Source organism: Canis lupus, chromosome 11, assembly GCF_011100685.1.
Source record: "Canis lupus familiaris isolate Mischka breed German Shepherd chromosome 11, alternate assembly UU_Cfam_GSD_1.0, whole genome shotgun sequence".
Taxonomy (NCBI): domain Eukaryota; kingdom Metazoa; phylum Chordata; class Mammalia; order Carnivora; family Canidae; genus Canis; species Canis lupus.
Window position 1 is genome coordinate 5,132,758 of NC_049232.1, and position 12,916 is coordinate 5,145,673.

Below are 12,916 nucleotides of genomic sequence, written 5' to 3' on the forward strand. Positions count from 1 at the left end.
CTACCTGCACACCTGCTAATACCATCACTGTGGGGGTAGAGGTTTCAACCATGATTTGGGGCAGGGGTGAGGAGAAAGAGCCCCAAACATTCAGTCTACAGCAATCCCTTTCCTTCATCATGCCCTCTGGCCTCGGTGAAGTCATCATTCCCCTAATAATTTTAAATTTCCTAAACCTCATAGGTCTTCCCACTTCCCAAAGAGTTTCCCCACACCCCATCTCTGCCAGTGGACTCCTTTGGCCAAGGTTACTTGTTCACTGAGGTGGCTCTTCTCCCCATGAACTATGAGGTAGACATCACAGAATACTTTATTCACAGTGTATCCTCCGCGCCCAGCACCCACAGCTTAGCAGGGACAATGAGGACAGTGTGAGGATAGCAGATCCCTCTGGAATGCTCTGTAATATTGAAAGATGTAGAAAATATAGTGTGTCTGTAGCCAATTTATTGACTCACAGGTCCCAATCCACCCTCCATTGCCTGCACCATGAAGGAAGCTGTGTTTTGCCTTTGCCAGCTGGCACCGTGTTAAGCCCGTTAAGCTTTGTCAGTAGAAGGCGTGGGAGGAGCACTGGCTGGGGAAGAGTTTTCTTCCTGGCTCCTCGGTGCTCCTCAGCAATCTCCTGAATTACACACAGCTGCCAGGACTCTGCTCAGGCAGCCTAGGTGGCAGGCAGCTGGCAGCCAGCAGCAGCTCCCTGTCGGCTTCCTCTGACACCTGCTTCAGTCCTCAAGCATGGTACCTCCCTTTGAACAGCTTTCCTTAGCTCCCCAGACCTGTTTCTAGCACGTTCCACCAATGTGGCACCTCAGTGATTTCTCCACCATGGAGTAGGTCACAGCTGCACACTCTCTGATGAGGTCTGGAACTCAGACCAGAAACCTGACAAGGAAGGTGGGTGTTGGGGTTGGGGGGTGGGCGTGGGTTTCAGATTTGCTCTCCTCTCGAGTCCTCTCTCTCAGCTAGCTCCTCTTCCTGTATTCTTTAATATTTTCTTTAGTCCTTACTAGCCAAATTCCTTGTTACCTCAGTCCCTGGTAAGAGCTAATATTTATGCTTAACTTTCCGTTTTCAAATTACTATATGGGTTTTGTCTCCTGGTTGGACCCTGACTGGTAAGACAGGTGGTCAAACAGAGGAGCCACTTTAACATACTCACTCTCCCTGGTAACAAGACCCAGGCCAAACTTTTCTCCACCTTGTTTGCCGAGTTAAAAAAAAAAAAAAAGCAGAATTCAATATCCTGATATTGTATACAGAATACACCAACGATATTTAATACAAGATATATAAAGAGTATAAGATTATCCTTCCATGAAGGACAAAAGGCTCCATGTTCTATAGGCAAGATTCACATGGTAACCAACCATTTACCCTCAATGCAGAAGGAAAAAAATCCTGTGAGTCAAAACTTGTCACTGAAATGAGCTGCTACTTATAAAGGTGCCCCCATCTTCACCTTATTCTTACAGAAAATCACAGTCCCTGGAAATGTCCGTGTTCATTTTCCACCCAACATCTGAAAGGGCGACAGTTAGAGTTAATTGTAGGTTTCTATTATACTGTGCAACTACCATGAATTCTTTTGAGAACCCACAAATAAATCACAAATCAGGACAATGATCTGGCTCTTTTGGTTAAAAGTGTTCAACCGAGGTCTGAGCTGGGGAGCACTCCTGGCCCAGCTACATTCCAGCACTAGGGGGCAATGTCCTCATTGAGAATCTACTGCCCACTTACTCCTGACCAATTGTGGCGGCTTTAATCCTCCCAATTACACTTGCCTGATTAAAGAAAAGAATCCAAAGAGTTACACTGTGAAAGACCTGCTCTCCAACTATATTGAATACCCCAAGAACAGCCGGTTAATTGGGATTTTGACTTGTGCTGTTAAAACTTGCCATTTCCCGTGTGAATGACTCTGTAAGCGAAAACCCAAAGTCCCTACCGGCCTCTGCTGTCACTGGCCAATCACCCAGCCATCAAAACAAAACTGTTTTGTTCCCCAAGAGCAAACTGCACCCAGGCACTGTGAATTCAAAAGCGGGAAGGTAGAGTGAAGTGAAATTTCTCCCAGACTTGCTTAAACAGAATCACTTTGCAGTAGAAAAGGAGGGAAGTCAGGGAATTTGTTAATTAAGCTTCATTAGAAAAACTGCAGGAAAACAGTCTACCCACCTCCCTCAATGCTTGGGGAACACAGTTCCCTTTCTCCAGGGCAGCAGGCCCTCCTCCAAGTCTAAAACTGCATAAAATAATACAGGTCACTCAGCACACTGACCAAGACATCGTTGCTCTTGAGGAAACTTCTAGCTTAGAAGAGTGATTATGAGGTCCATGGAAAAGGCAAAATTTAGGATACCAGGACCTATCCAATTCCCAGTTAAGATTATCGGGACACCTGGGTGGCTCAAAGGTTGAGCGCCCGCCTTCAGCTCAGGGCGTGTTCCTGGAGTCCCGGGATCCAGTCCCACATCGGGCTCCCTGCAGGGAGCCTGCCTCTCCCTCTGCCTGTGTGTGTCTAGGCCTCTCTCATGAATAAATAAATACAAATCTTTTTTAAAAAATTAACATTTTTCTCAGCATTAATGCTTCTGCAAAACCCATCGCTCATCTTACCTTCAAAGCAACCCTCAATTCCTGGAGGTAGTAAGTTGCTCAAGGTCAACTCGAGTGAAGAGAGTAGAGCCAAGTCTGATACCCAAACTCATATGTTCATCTCTATTTTAGGGCCCCTTCAAGGGTTTTAAGTCAGACAAGTTTGAAAAAGGACTTTAGAGCATCACCCAGTCCAGTGAAAAACCCTGTCTTCGAAGGAATTCTCATACAGAATTTTGTATTTTAGAAAAAAGCTAGAAAGTAATGTTTTAGTTGGGTGAAGTGAGGGAGGGGACTCCTGGCTTTACCCATTCAGCAGTGCCCTACTCTCATCACGTCACATCCTAACTAAAGCACCCCTTATTCCACCCAGCAAGCTCCCTGGACATAGGTCCAGTTCAACTCCCATTCTAAAGTTGAGGAAACGGGGGCACCTGGGTGGTTTCGTCGATGTAGTCTCAGACTCTTGGGTGGGGCTCAGGTCAGGATCTCAGAGTCCTGAGATAGAGCCCCATGGGGTTCTATACTCAGTCTTCTTGAGATTCTTTCTCCCTTGCCTTCTGCCCCTACCTTCCCCACACCTGCTCATGCTAGCTTGCTTTCTCTCTTTCTTTCCCCACCTCAAATAAATAAATAAATCTTAAAAAAAAAAAAAAAAAAAAAAAAAGAGGAGGAAACTGAAAAATAGAGAATTCCTATTCTCATCTTCCAAGTTCAGCCAGAGACCATAGCCATGGATCTGAAGGCTCCCAAATCATCACTCTTGCCAGTAAAATTGCATTTTTTAAGATTTTATTTATTTATTCATGAAAGACAGAGAGAGAGAGAGAGAGAGAGAGGGAGAAGCAGAGACACAGACAGAGGGAGAAGCAGGCTCCAGGTGGGGAGCCCGAAGTGGGACTCAATCCCCGGTCTCCAGGATCAGGTCCTCGGCCAAAGGCGGCGCTAAACTGCTGTGCCACCTGGGCTGCTCTAAAATTGCTTTTTAAAACACAATAGGAGGGTGCCTGGCTGACTCAGTCAGTACAGCATGTGACTCTGGATCTTGGGGCTATAAGTTTGAGCCCCACATTGGGTGTAGAGATTATTTTTAAAAAAATTTTTAACTTTAAAAAACATAAATAATTAAAAAAAAAAAAAAAACACAATAGGATCCACTAGAGAGGGAGGCCTGAGTGACTCCGTGGTTGAGTATCTGCCTTCAGCTCAGGGCATGATCCCCAAGTCCCAGGATCAACTCCCACATCAGGGTCCCTGCAAGGAGCCTGCTTCTCCCTCTGCCTGTGTCTCTGCCTCTCTCTGTCTCTCTCATGGATAAATAAATAAAATCTTCAAAAAAGCGGGGGGGGGGGGGTGGATCCACTAGAGATGATTCCTCTGGGTGGTATGAAAAACTTCTCAAACACAAAGAAATGAGCTCTATTTCTACCAAGGATTCTTAGTGGATGCCTATCTTGTCTTTTCAGTGGATAAGAATTTGGGTCTGTATTATGGCAGTTACATTAAACATTAACTCTATCCCAAGCACCAAGGCTGCTGCAGAGTTCTACAATCAAGGGGATGAGGTGGGGCTGGAACTCAGCCACCAAAGTGTACTTGACACACAATATTATACTAGTTCCAGGTGTACAGCATAGGGATTCAACATTATATACATTATGGAGTGATCACCAAAGTAATTCGTTACCAACTGTCACCACATAAGGTTGTTACAGTATTGCTAACTATATTCCCTATGCTGCCCAGTGCCTCCCCATGTCTTATTTGTAACTCAAAGTTTGGGGGCACCTGGGTGGCTCAGTGACTGAGCATCTGCCTTTGGCTCAGGGTGTGATCTCGGGGTCCTGGGATCAAGTCCCACATCGGGCTCCCCACATGGAGCCTGCTTCTCCCTCTGCTGTGTCTCTGCTTCTCTCTCTCTCTGTGTGTGTCTCTCATGAATAAAAAAAATCTTAAAAAAAAAAACCTCAAAGTTTGTACCTTTAATTCCCTTTGCCTATTTCATTCACCTCCACTCCCCTTGGGTGTCTCTTCCTAATCAACACAATATTGTTGTTTGCTCACCAAGCTCTGTAGCCCTCTGAGGCTTGTCTGGGACAAGCAGGATGTCTTTTCTAACTCACACAAAAGCATCACATGGGTTAGCTGAGGTCCTGGTGGTGAACATACGTTATAACATGGCTTAGCTCATTTAATCCTCACTTAATTTCTCCAACCCTACAGGGTGGCTCCTGTCATGCCCATTTCACAGCTGAGGCCACTGTCTACTTCTAGATTACCTGTTATTACACAGCCAATAAGTGGTGAAGAAGGAATGGAACCCATCTATGTCTGTGGTACCTAAGCCACTCCAAGATGTCCTGGTGCAAACAAATGAGGAGCTCTGTGGTCCCCAGTGTCTGACCCCACCACATTCACATGGAGTCCCAGTAAGAATAGTTGCCTTATGATCTTCCCAAAGTCCCCACTTGTACCTTTCTCTCGCCTATGCTCCAAAATAAGGATATAAAAATGAAACCAAATAAACCAGAAGACTGTTGTATTAGTTATTCCACTGTGAAATATTACATATAAGAATGCGCATGAAACAAATGTATAGCTTCAGAAGTAAAGTGAATGCTCCTAAAATTACCACCCAGGTCAAGAAATGACCAGCACTTCAAAAGACTCCCCATCCATTCCTTCCCACTCCTAATATCTTCCCTCAACCCTACAGGTAATCCTATCCTTTTATAGTAATCTCTTTATATGTCGACACCCACATATATATCCCCAAACAACATGGTTAAGGCTAGTCAATATTCAATGAGCATCTAATATTCGCTGGGCTCAGTTCTAAGCACTTGGAATAATAGTAATAGAGATCCTTCCCCTCATGGGGTTATGCTCTAGTAAATTTAGGTTGCACGTGTTTTGAACTTGATACAAATGTCATAGGGACATACAGCACTGTATTTCTTTTGCACAACGTTGTGAGGTTCATTTACTTTGTTGTCTGTAGTTGTAGTTAATTTTCATTGGTCTCTGTAATACTCTACTGTACAAGTGTTTCATTATTTATTTACTGTATTACTGGTGAACATCTGGGTTGTTTCCACGGCAATGAGCTTTTTAAAAAAAAAAAAACTGGGATCCCTGGGTGGCGCAGCGGTTTGGCGCCTGCCTTTGGCCCAGGGCGCGATCCTGGAGACCCGGGATCGAATCCCACATCGGGCTCCCGGTGCATGGAGCCTGCTTCTCCCTCTGCCTGTGTCTCTGCCCCTCTCTCTCTCTCTCTCTCTCTCTGTGTGTGTGTGACTATCATAAATAAATTAATAAAATAAAAAATTTAAAAAAACGTATTATTTTGGAGACAGAGTGAGCATGTGTGCAAGGGGAGAGAGGGGCAGAGGGAGAGAATCTCCAGCAGACTCCCCGCTGAGCAAGGAGCCCAACACAGGGCTCCATCCCAGGCATGACCTAAGCCGAAGGCAGACTCTTGACCAACTTGAGTCAGCCAGGTGCCCCTGTAATGCAGATGTTAATGTGGATGTGGTGATAGCTGTAGCACAGCCTGACTGGGTCTTGGAATTTGCAGAACATCCACTCTATGCCAGACATCATGCCGAGCAAGCTATGAGGGAAACTCATCTCAAGAGGTTCTTCCAGGGTGAATTGTTCATTGGAGCCACACAGCAATCTAAGAGCAACTTTTCACCACCCAATCCCATATACTAGTCTCACTTGAAAAAATAAAATGGTTCAATTACCTGGAAAAAATTTTTCTTTCCTTCAAGCATATTCTGTATTAACATGACACTAAACAACCAACCAACCAACCAAAAAACCACAACACTTACCATCAGAGAACAAACAAAACAGGAGGAAATAATCTTATTTCCTCAATCTACCAAGATCAAAGGAATGCTCATGTCACTGAATAGAGCCTTAGAACTGAGACAAATTCCACTGGGTGGCAGGACTGCAGAGAATCTTCTAAAGAAACTGGGGCTTTACTCTGGAAAACGGTGTGGAGGTTCCTAAAGGAGTTAAAAATAGACCTGCCCTACGACCCAGCAATTGCACTGTTGGGGATTTACCCCAAAGATACAAATGCAATGAAACGCCGGGACACCTGCACCCCGATGTTTCTAGCAGCAATGGCCACTATAGCCAAACTGTGGAAGGAGCCTCGGTGTCCAACGAAAGATGAATGGATAAAGAAGATGTGGTTTATGTATACAATGGAATATTACTCAGCTATTAGAAATGACAAATACCCACCATTTGCTTCAACGTGGATGGAACTGGAGGGTATTATGCTGAGTGAAGTAAGTCAGTCGGAGAAGGACAAACATTATATGTTCTCATTCATTTGGGGAATATAAATAATAGTGAAAGGGAAAATAAGGGAAGGGAGAAGAAATGTGTGGGAAATATCAGAAAGGGAGACAGGACGTAAAGACTGCTAACTCTGGGAAACGAACTAGGGGTGGTAGAAGGGGAGGAGGGCGGGGGGTGGGAGTGAATGGGTGACGGGCACTGGGTATTATTCTGTACGTTAGTAAACTGAACACCAATAAAAAAAAAAAAAAAAGAAACTGGGGCTTTGTGAAGGAGAGAGGGATTCTTTTTGTGTATTTTTTTATTGGAGTTCAATTTGCCAACATATAATACCCAGTGCTCATCCCATCAAGTGCCCCCCCTCAGTGCCCATCACCCAGTCACCCCATCCTCCCGCCCACCTCCCCTTCCACTACCCCTTGTTCATTGCCCAGAGTTAGGTGTCTCTCATGTTCTGTCACCCTCACTGATATTTCCCACTCATTTTTTCTCCTTTCCCTTTATTCCCTTTTATATATTTTTTATATTCTCCTTTCCCTTTATTCCCTTTTACATATTTTTTATATTCTCCAAATGAATGAGACCATATAATGTTTGTCCTTCTCCGACTGACTTACTTCACTCAGCATAATACCCTCCAGGTCCATCCGCATTGAAGCAAAGGGTGGGTATTCGTCATTTCTAATGGCTGAGGAATATTCCATTGTATACCTAGACCACAGCTTCTTTATCCAGTCATCTGTTGATGGACACCGAGAGGGATTATTACTGAGTACTTATGTAGGCATACATTACTTCCAAATCCTACCCATTTTAAGATGAGGAATTTGCCTGGGGAGGGGGGAAGGGGTCATGAACTGCCAAGGTCACCCCGCTAGGAGGCAGCAAAAGCTGCTGTTTGAACTCAAACCTCCCTGGCTCCAGACAGAGCTCCTTACAGGGTACCAGGATCCCCAGATGGTAGCTCCAAAAAGCATGCCAAATGAAAACGTTGCTGACAAAAATCCAGGAGAGCTACTGAGCCAAGATTTAAGTGACACTGATCAGGAGTTAGGGAGGTGGGAAGAATTTACCAGAAGCCATCAGCCCTTTATCTGTGCTATTACAATTTCAGAAGTGGTATAGCAACTTGCTGACAAAATTTTCTGGTGCACTTTGACGAGTGATTGACGACACCAAATGGATCTTCTAGATTATCCCTCTGATGCACTATTGTATCTTTTAAAATATCTGTAATAGGGGCATCTGGGTGGATCTAGTCAGTTAAGCATCCAACTCTTGATCTCAGCTCAGGTCTTGATCTCAGGGTTGTGAAGTCAAGCCTCACATTCAGCCCTGAGTTGGGCTTCACATTGGGCATGGAGCCTACTTTTTAAAAAAGTAAATAAATAAAGGACTTTTAATAGCTTGTCTTTTGATAAGAATTGCCTAGTTGGCAGAGCAAGGGTTAAGAGTCCTGGGAAATTGCACTTTATTTTTGAGGTACCACGGAACCATCCAAATGTCCATATAAGGATCTATACCCGATTCCAACATGAGGGGAGAGGTTCCTCACACATCCAAGCAATTCTCTGGATAACAGCTGGTTGTCCTTCAATTCAACTCAATTCTGACACTACCTACCTGGAGACAGCATCAGATTCTACAGTTCAATGTATTAAAAAAAAAAAAAAAGAAAAGACCACAAGCCCAAAATGGTATCACTTAGACCCAAGTTCTCAAACTAGTGCTTGATATATAATCTAATTGCATTTCTGACTCTCTCCCAGAAATGTAGCCTTAACAGATCAGTCAGGAATCTTTTCATTAGCACCAACAAGTCTGCCACTTGGGCTCTCTCCATCCCCCACAAAGAAAGGGTCATCTGCAGGGCCAGAACCCCTGCTGTTCCCCCTAGAAAGCAGCCTCACCTAGAACATTCCTTTTCTTTAGCCAATAATTCCCTTGCCTCGTGGTCCTTCCATTAAAAACTTCCATTTTATACAACTCCTTAGAGCTCTCCTCTATGTGCTGGATGGGATGTGGCCTGACTCATGAGTCATTCCATAAAGCCAACTAGATCTCCAAATTTACTTGGTTGCATTTCAGAAACCAATCACAAGTCCAGGTAGTTATCTGTGTTTCTGATCCACTATACATCAGAGGGTCCCATGACCCCCTCCCCTACCCCTTGGGATAGATGAGTTTGCTAGAGCAGCTCATGGAACTTAGAGAAGCATTTTACCTACTGGATCACCAAAAGATACAAAAAGATATAACTCAGGAACAGCTAGGTGGAGGTGATGCATAGAGCAAGATATAGGGGAAGGGACACAGAGCTTATATGCCCTATGAGCATGCCACTCTCCCCAAATTTCCACGTGTTCACCAACTCAGAAGCTCTCCAACTCTTCCTTTTGGGTTCTTATGAAATCTTCATTATGTAGGTATGTTTGATTAAATCACTGGCCACTGGTGACTTAATTCAATGTCCAGCCCCTCTGCCTTCTCTAGAGGTGAGGTGGGGAGGGGCTGAAAGTTCCAACCCTCTAATTACATGGCTGGGTCCACCAGCAACCACCCTCTATCCTCAGGTGCTAGTGCAAAGTCACCCCATTAACCTAACAGAGGGCATCTTTGTCACAATCTTCCCTTAGGAAGTTCCAAGGGTTGTTAGGAGCTCCATGCCAAGAACAAGGACAAAGACCAAATGTGTATTTATTAGGAAACACAATGAAACACTATGGAATGTTGGCAGTTGTATAAATGGGGTTGGGTATCAGGGGTCTAGGCTGGAGGAGACAAACCATGGAACCATTGGCAAATAGGTGGTTACTGAGGTTGTGTGCAAAGACGAGAAGATCTAAGGAATAGGATAATGTGCATTAAAGTTCCATTATGTCGGTAATGTCAATTAACAGACTGGAATTGCAAAATCCTGAAACCCTAACAGCAAATAAAGATGGTCTAAAATTATTCAAAATTCTCTCCCAGAATGTCAGTATGAGGGGGGGAAATGCAATGATCTAAATTCTCAATGATCTAAATTCTCTAACCTTTCTCTAAAGATTTAGCTCATCTGTGTATAAGAGATCCAATCTGTAACATATGTCCTCACACTGGCAATCCAAGCTCCCTAGTAAAGACCAGGATGGCCAGCCTAATTTCAGTTGCTATTTTTACAGCACATGTAGATACCTAGTGTTTTAGCCTGGGCTTCTTTTCCATCTTGCTCTCACTTCTTCTATTAATGCACAAGCAGATTCCCCAGATGTCCAGGTCCAAATGAATAGTAGCCACCTGAATGCCAAAGGTAGCCCAACGTCCTTATATCACAGGGAACCTAGATTGGAAAGACTTAGAAAAATAGCCAGTTGGAGAACAAACTGGGAAGGCGAGTAGGGGGATGGATCAAACAGGTGATGGGTATTAAGGAGGGTACTTGTGATGAGCACTGGGTGTTCCATGTAAGTGATGAATCACTAAATTTTGTTTCTGAAACCAGTATTACATGATATATTAACCAACTACAATTTAAATAATTTTTTAAAAGGCCAATTGGGTAGAAAAGGTCAATATCATGGATCACCATAACCTAAGAATATTAAAGCCCACAAATTAAGCCTAGGTCAGTGAGTTACATTCCTAGATTAATTGGGAACTGACATAATTGACACAAATAATTGAACTTCATTTATCTTCATCCTCAAAACATTTTGGACTAGGGCTCCTCCCTGACTCAGCTCAAAGAGCATATGACTCTTGATCTTGGGGTTCTGTGTTTGAGCCCCATGTTGGCTGTAGAGATTACTTAAAAACAAAATCTTAAAGTTTTTTGGACCATGTTCAACGTGTTTCCATAAATAACCTTTTGAGTATCAAGTAATGTTTAGTTGTCAAACTACATACAAATGAACTGTGGATCAGTTGGAAACCTGAAGAGGGGTTATTGCATCTTTGGGTTGAATTAAAATGGATGAAGCAAAGAATTTTGCAGGGGGAGGAGTTTTCTCAAATAGAGCTCCGATGAGACTATTTGAGACAGGCAAGCTGAAGGGGCTCCACTTAAGAAAGGCTCCATCTCCGCTATTTTTCTGCAAGACCAATTTACTCATGATCCATATTTTGCCTCTGAATCAGCCAAAGAAGCTATGTTCCAATTCAAGGGGGAATCAAGAAAGTTAATGGTGGTCTGAGTTTTGTCCAAGGCCCCAAGCACCTGGTCATATCTCACTAGAGCCAGATACCAAACATGTTCCAGGACAGTAGCTTCAAACAAACCTTGGCTGATGCTACCATCAGGACTCCTTACCTCAGGTAATTCATGGAGTAACACCTACTATTCACCTGAGCTCACCTGTGATCAGGCCTTACCCTCAATTCCTAAAGGAATACATTCTCTAGGCCCTTTTCTAAGGAAGCCCCTCGCCCCAAGCAATGAGAACTTATTCTTCTCTTGGTTTAGTTCAAGATTAAAAGTCTCCCAGACACTCTCCCTATTCTTTCTCATCACGCTACTCAATAAACTGTTTTCACTTTCTCTGAGTCCCGTTTGTGTTCTGTCCTGGGTGAAGTCAAGGACACTCTTGGCTGGTCCTGCGGGACCCTCCCCTTGGTCCCCAGCCTGCCTGCATCAGATTCACACAGAAAAATCTTGAAAGCTTCAGGAGCACCTGGGGGGCTCAGTGGTTAAGCGAATGCCTTCAGCTCAGGGCGTGATCCCGGGGTCCTGGGATGAAGTCCAGTATGGGGCTCCCTGCGAGGAGCCTGCTTCTCCCTCTGCCTACGTCTCTGCCTCTCTGTGTCTCTCATGAATAAATAAAATCTTAAGAGAAAGAAAGAAAAAAGAAAGAAAAGAAAGCAAGCGAGCAAGCTTCAACCACCTCCATTTAGACCTCAAACTTTCTAATCAATCAAGTTCAGGGGATCCCTGGGTGGCTCAGCGGTTTGGAGCATGCTTTTGGCCCAGGGCGCGATCCTGGAGTCCCGGGATTGAGTCCCGCATCGGGCTCCCTGCATGGAGCCTGCTTCTCCCTCTGCCTGTGTCTCTGCCTCTCTCTCTCTCTCTCTCTGACTATCATAAATAAATAAAAATAAAAAAAAAAAAGGACCACCGGTCAGGATCAAGTGAATTCTACTCATATTCTGCAAGACATATGCTGAGATTGGCTAGTTTCAGGCCAAAGGGCCCTATAACCTCTGCCTAAACTATGACACAGTCTCTGGGGAGTTTCGTTTAAATGTTTGCCTAAATGCCCAAGCTTTCAAAACTTCATTAAAAGATAATTCGGGCCTTACTTGTAAACTTCAGGAGGCCTACCTCAGACGACGGTTCCCATTCCAGTTGAGCTGGCTTTATTTTCACTGCAAACTAATTCTGCTCCGGGGCCTCCCTTCCCAGATCCAACAGGCTTTCCAAAGCCCAGCTAAGGTGTCCTCTGAGCCCGGGACAGCAGCACTGAGTCACCTGGAGCTGGTTAGCAATGTAGATGCTTCAGTCCCAATCAGCCCTACTCAGTTAAAATCTGCATTTTAACCAGATCTCCAGGTGAGCCACATGCATTGAACCCGTGCTACTGCTTTTTAATTACGAAGTCCATCCACAGCTCCTGGAGCTCTGGAGAAATCTATCCCAAACCAAGTTTCCCTGAGAAGCTGATGCTTGACATAAGCTACCTAAGACCTCTTCCTCTACGTTTTTTGAACACTAACTCCTTGTTATGTAATAGCAAAGAAACAAGCTTGGACCACAGGATCTCAGTCTCTCGGAATCTAGATTTAACTTGTATCTGTCTGAATTACACCTCAAGTGATTCATGTAGCTCTTTAGTTTGGCTTCGGGCATTAGGAGCAAATGACAGCAGTTCAACACGGTACTTACGATTCCCCCAAATCAATTGTGTATTTGAAGATAATTCTGATCATTCCTAAAACATATCTATGGAGTTAAATACCATTTTCAGAAATGCTACAGAAAAGCAAAATGTGGGGACCCTGGGTGGCTCAGTGGTTG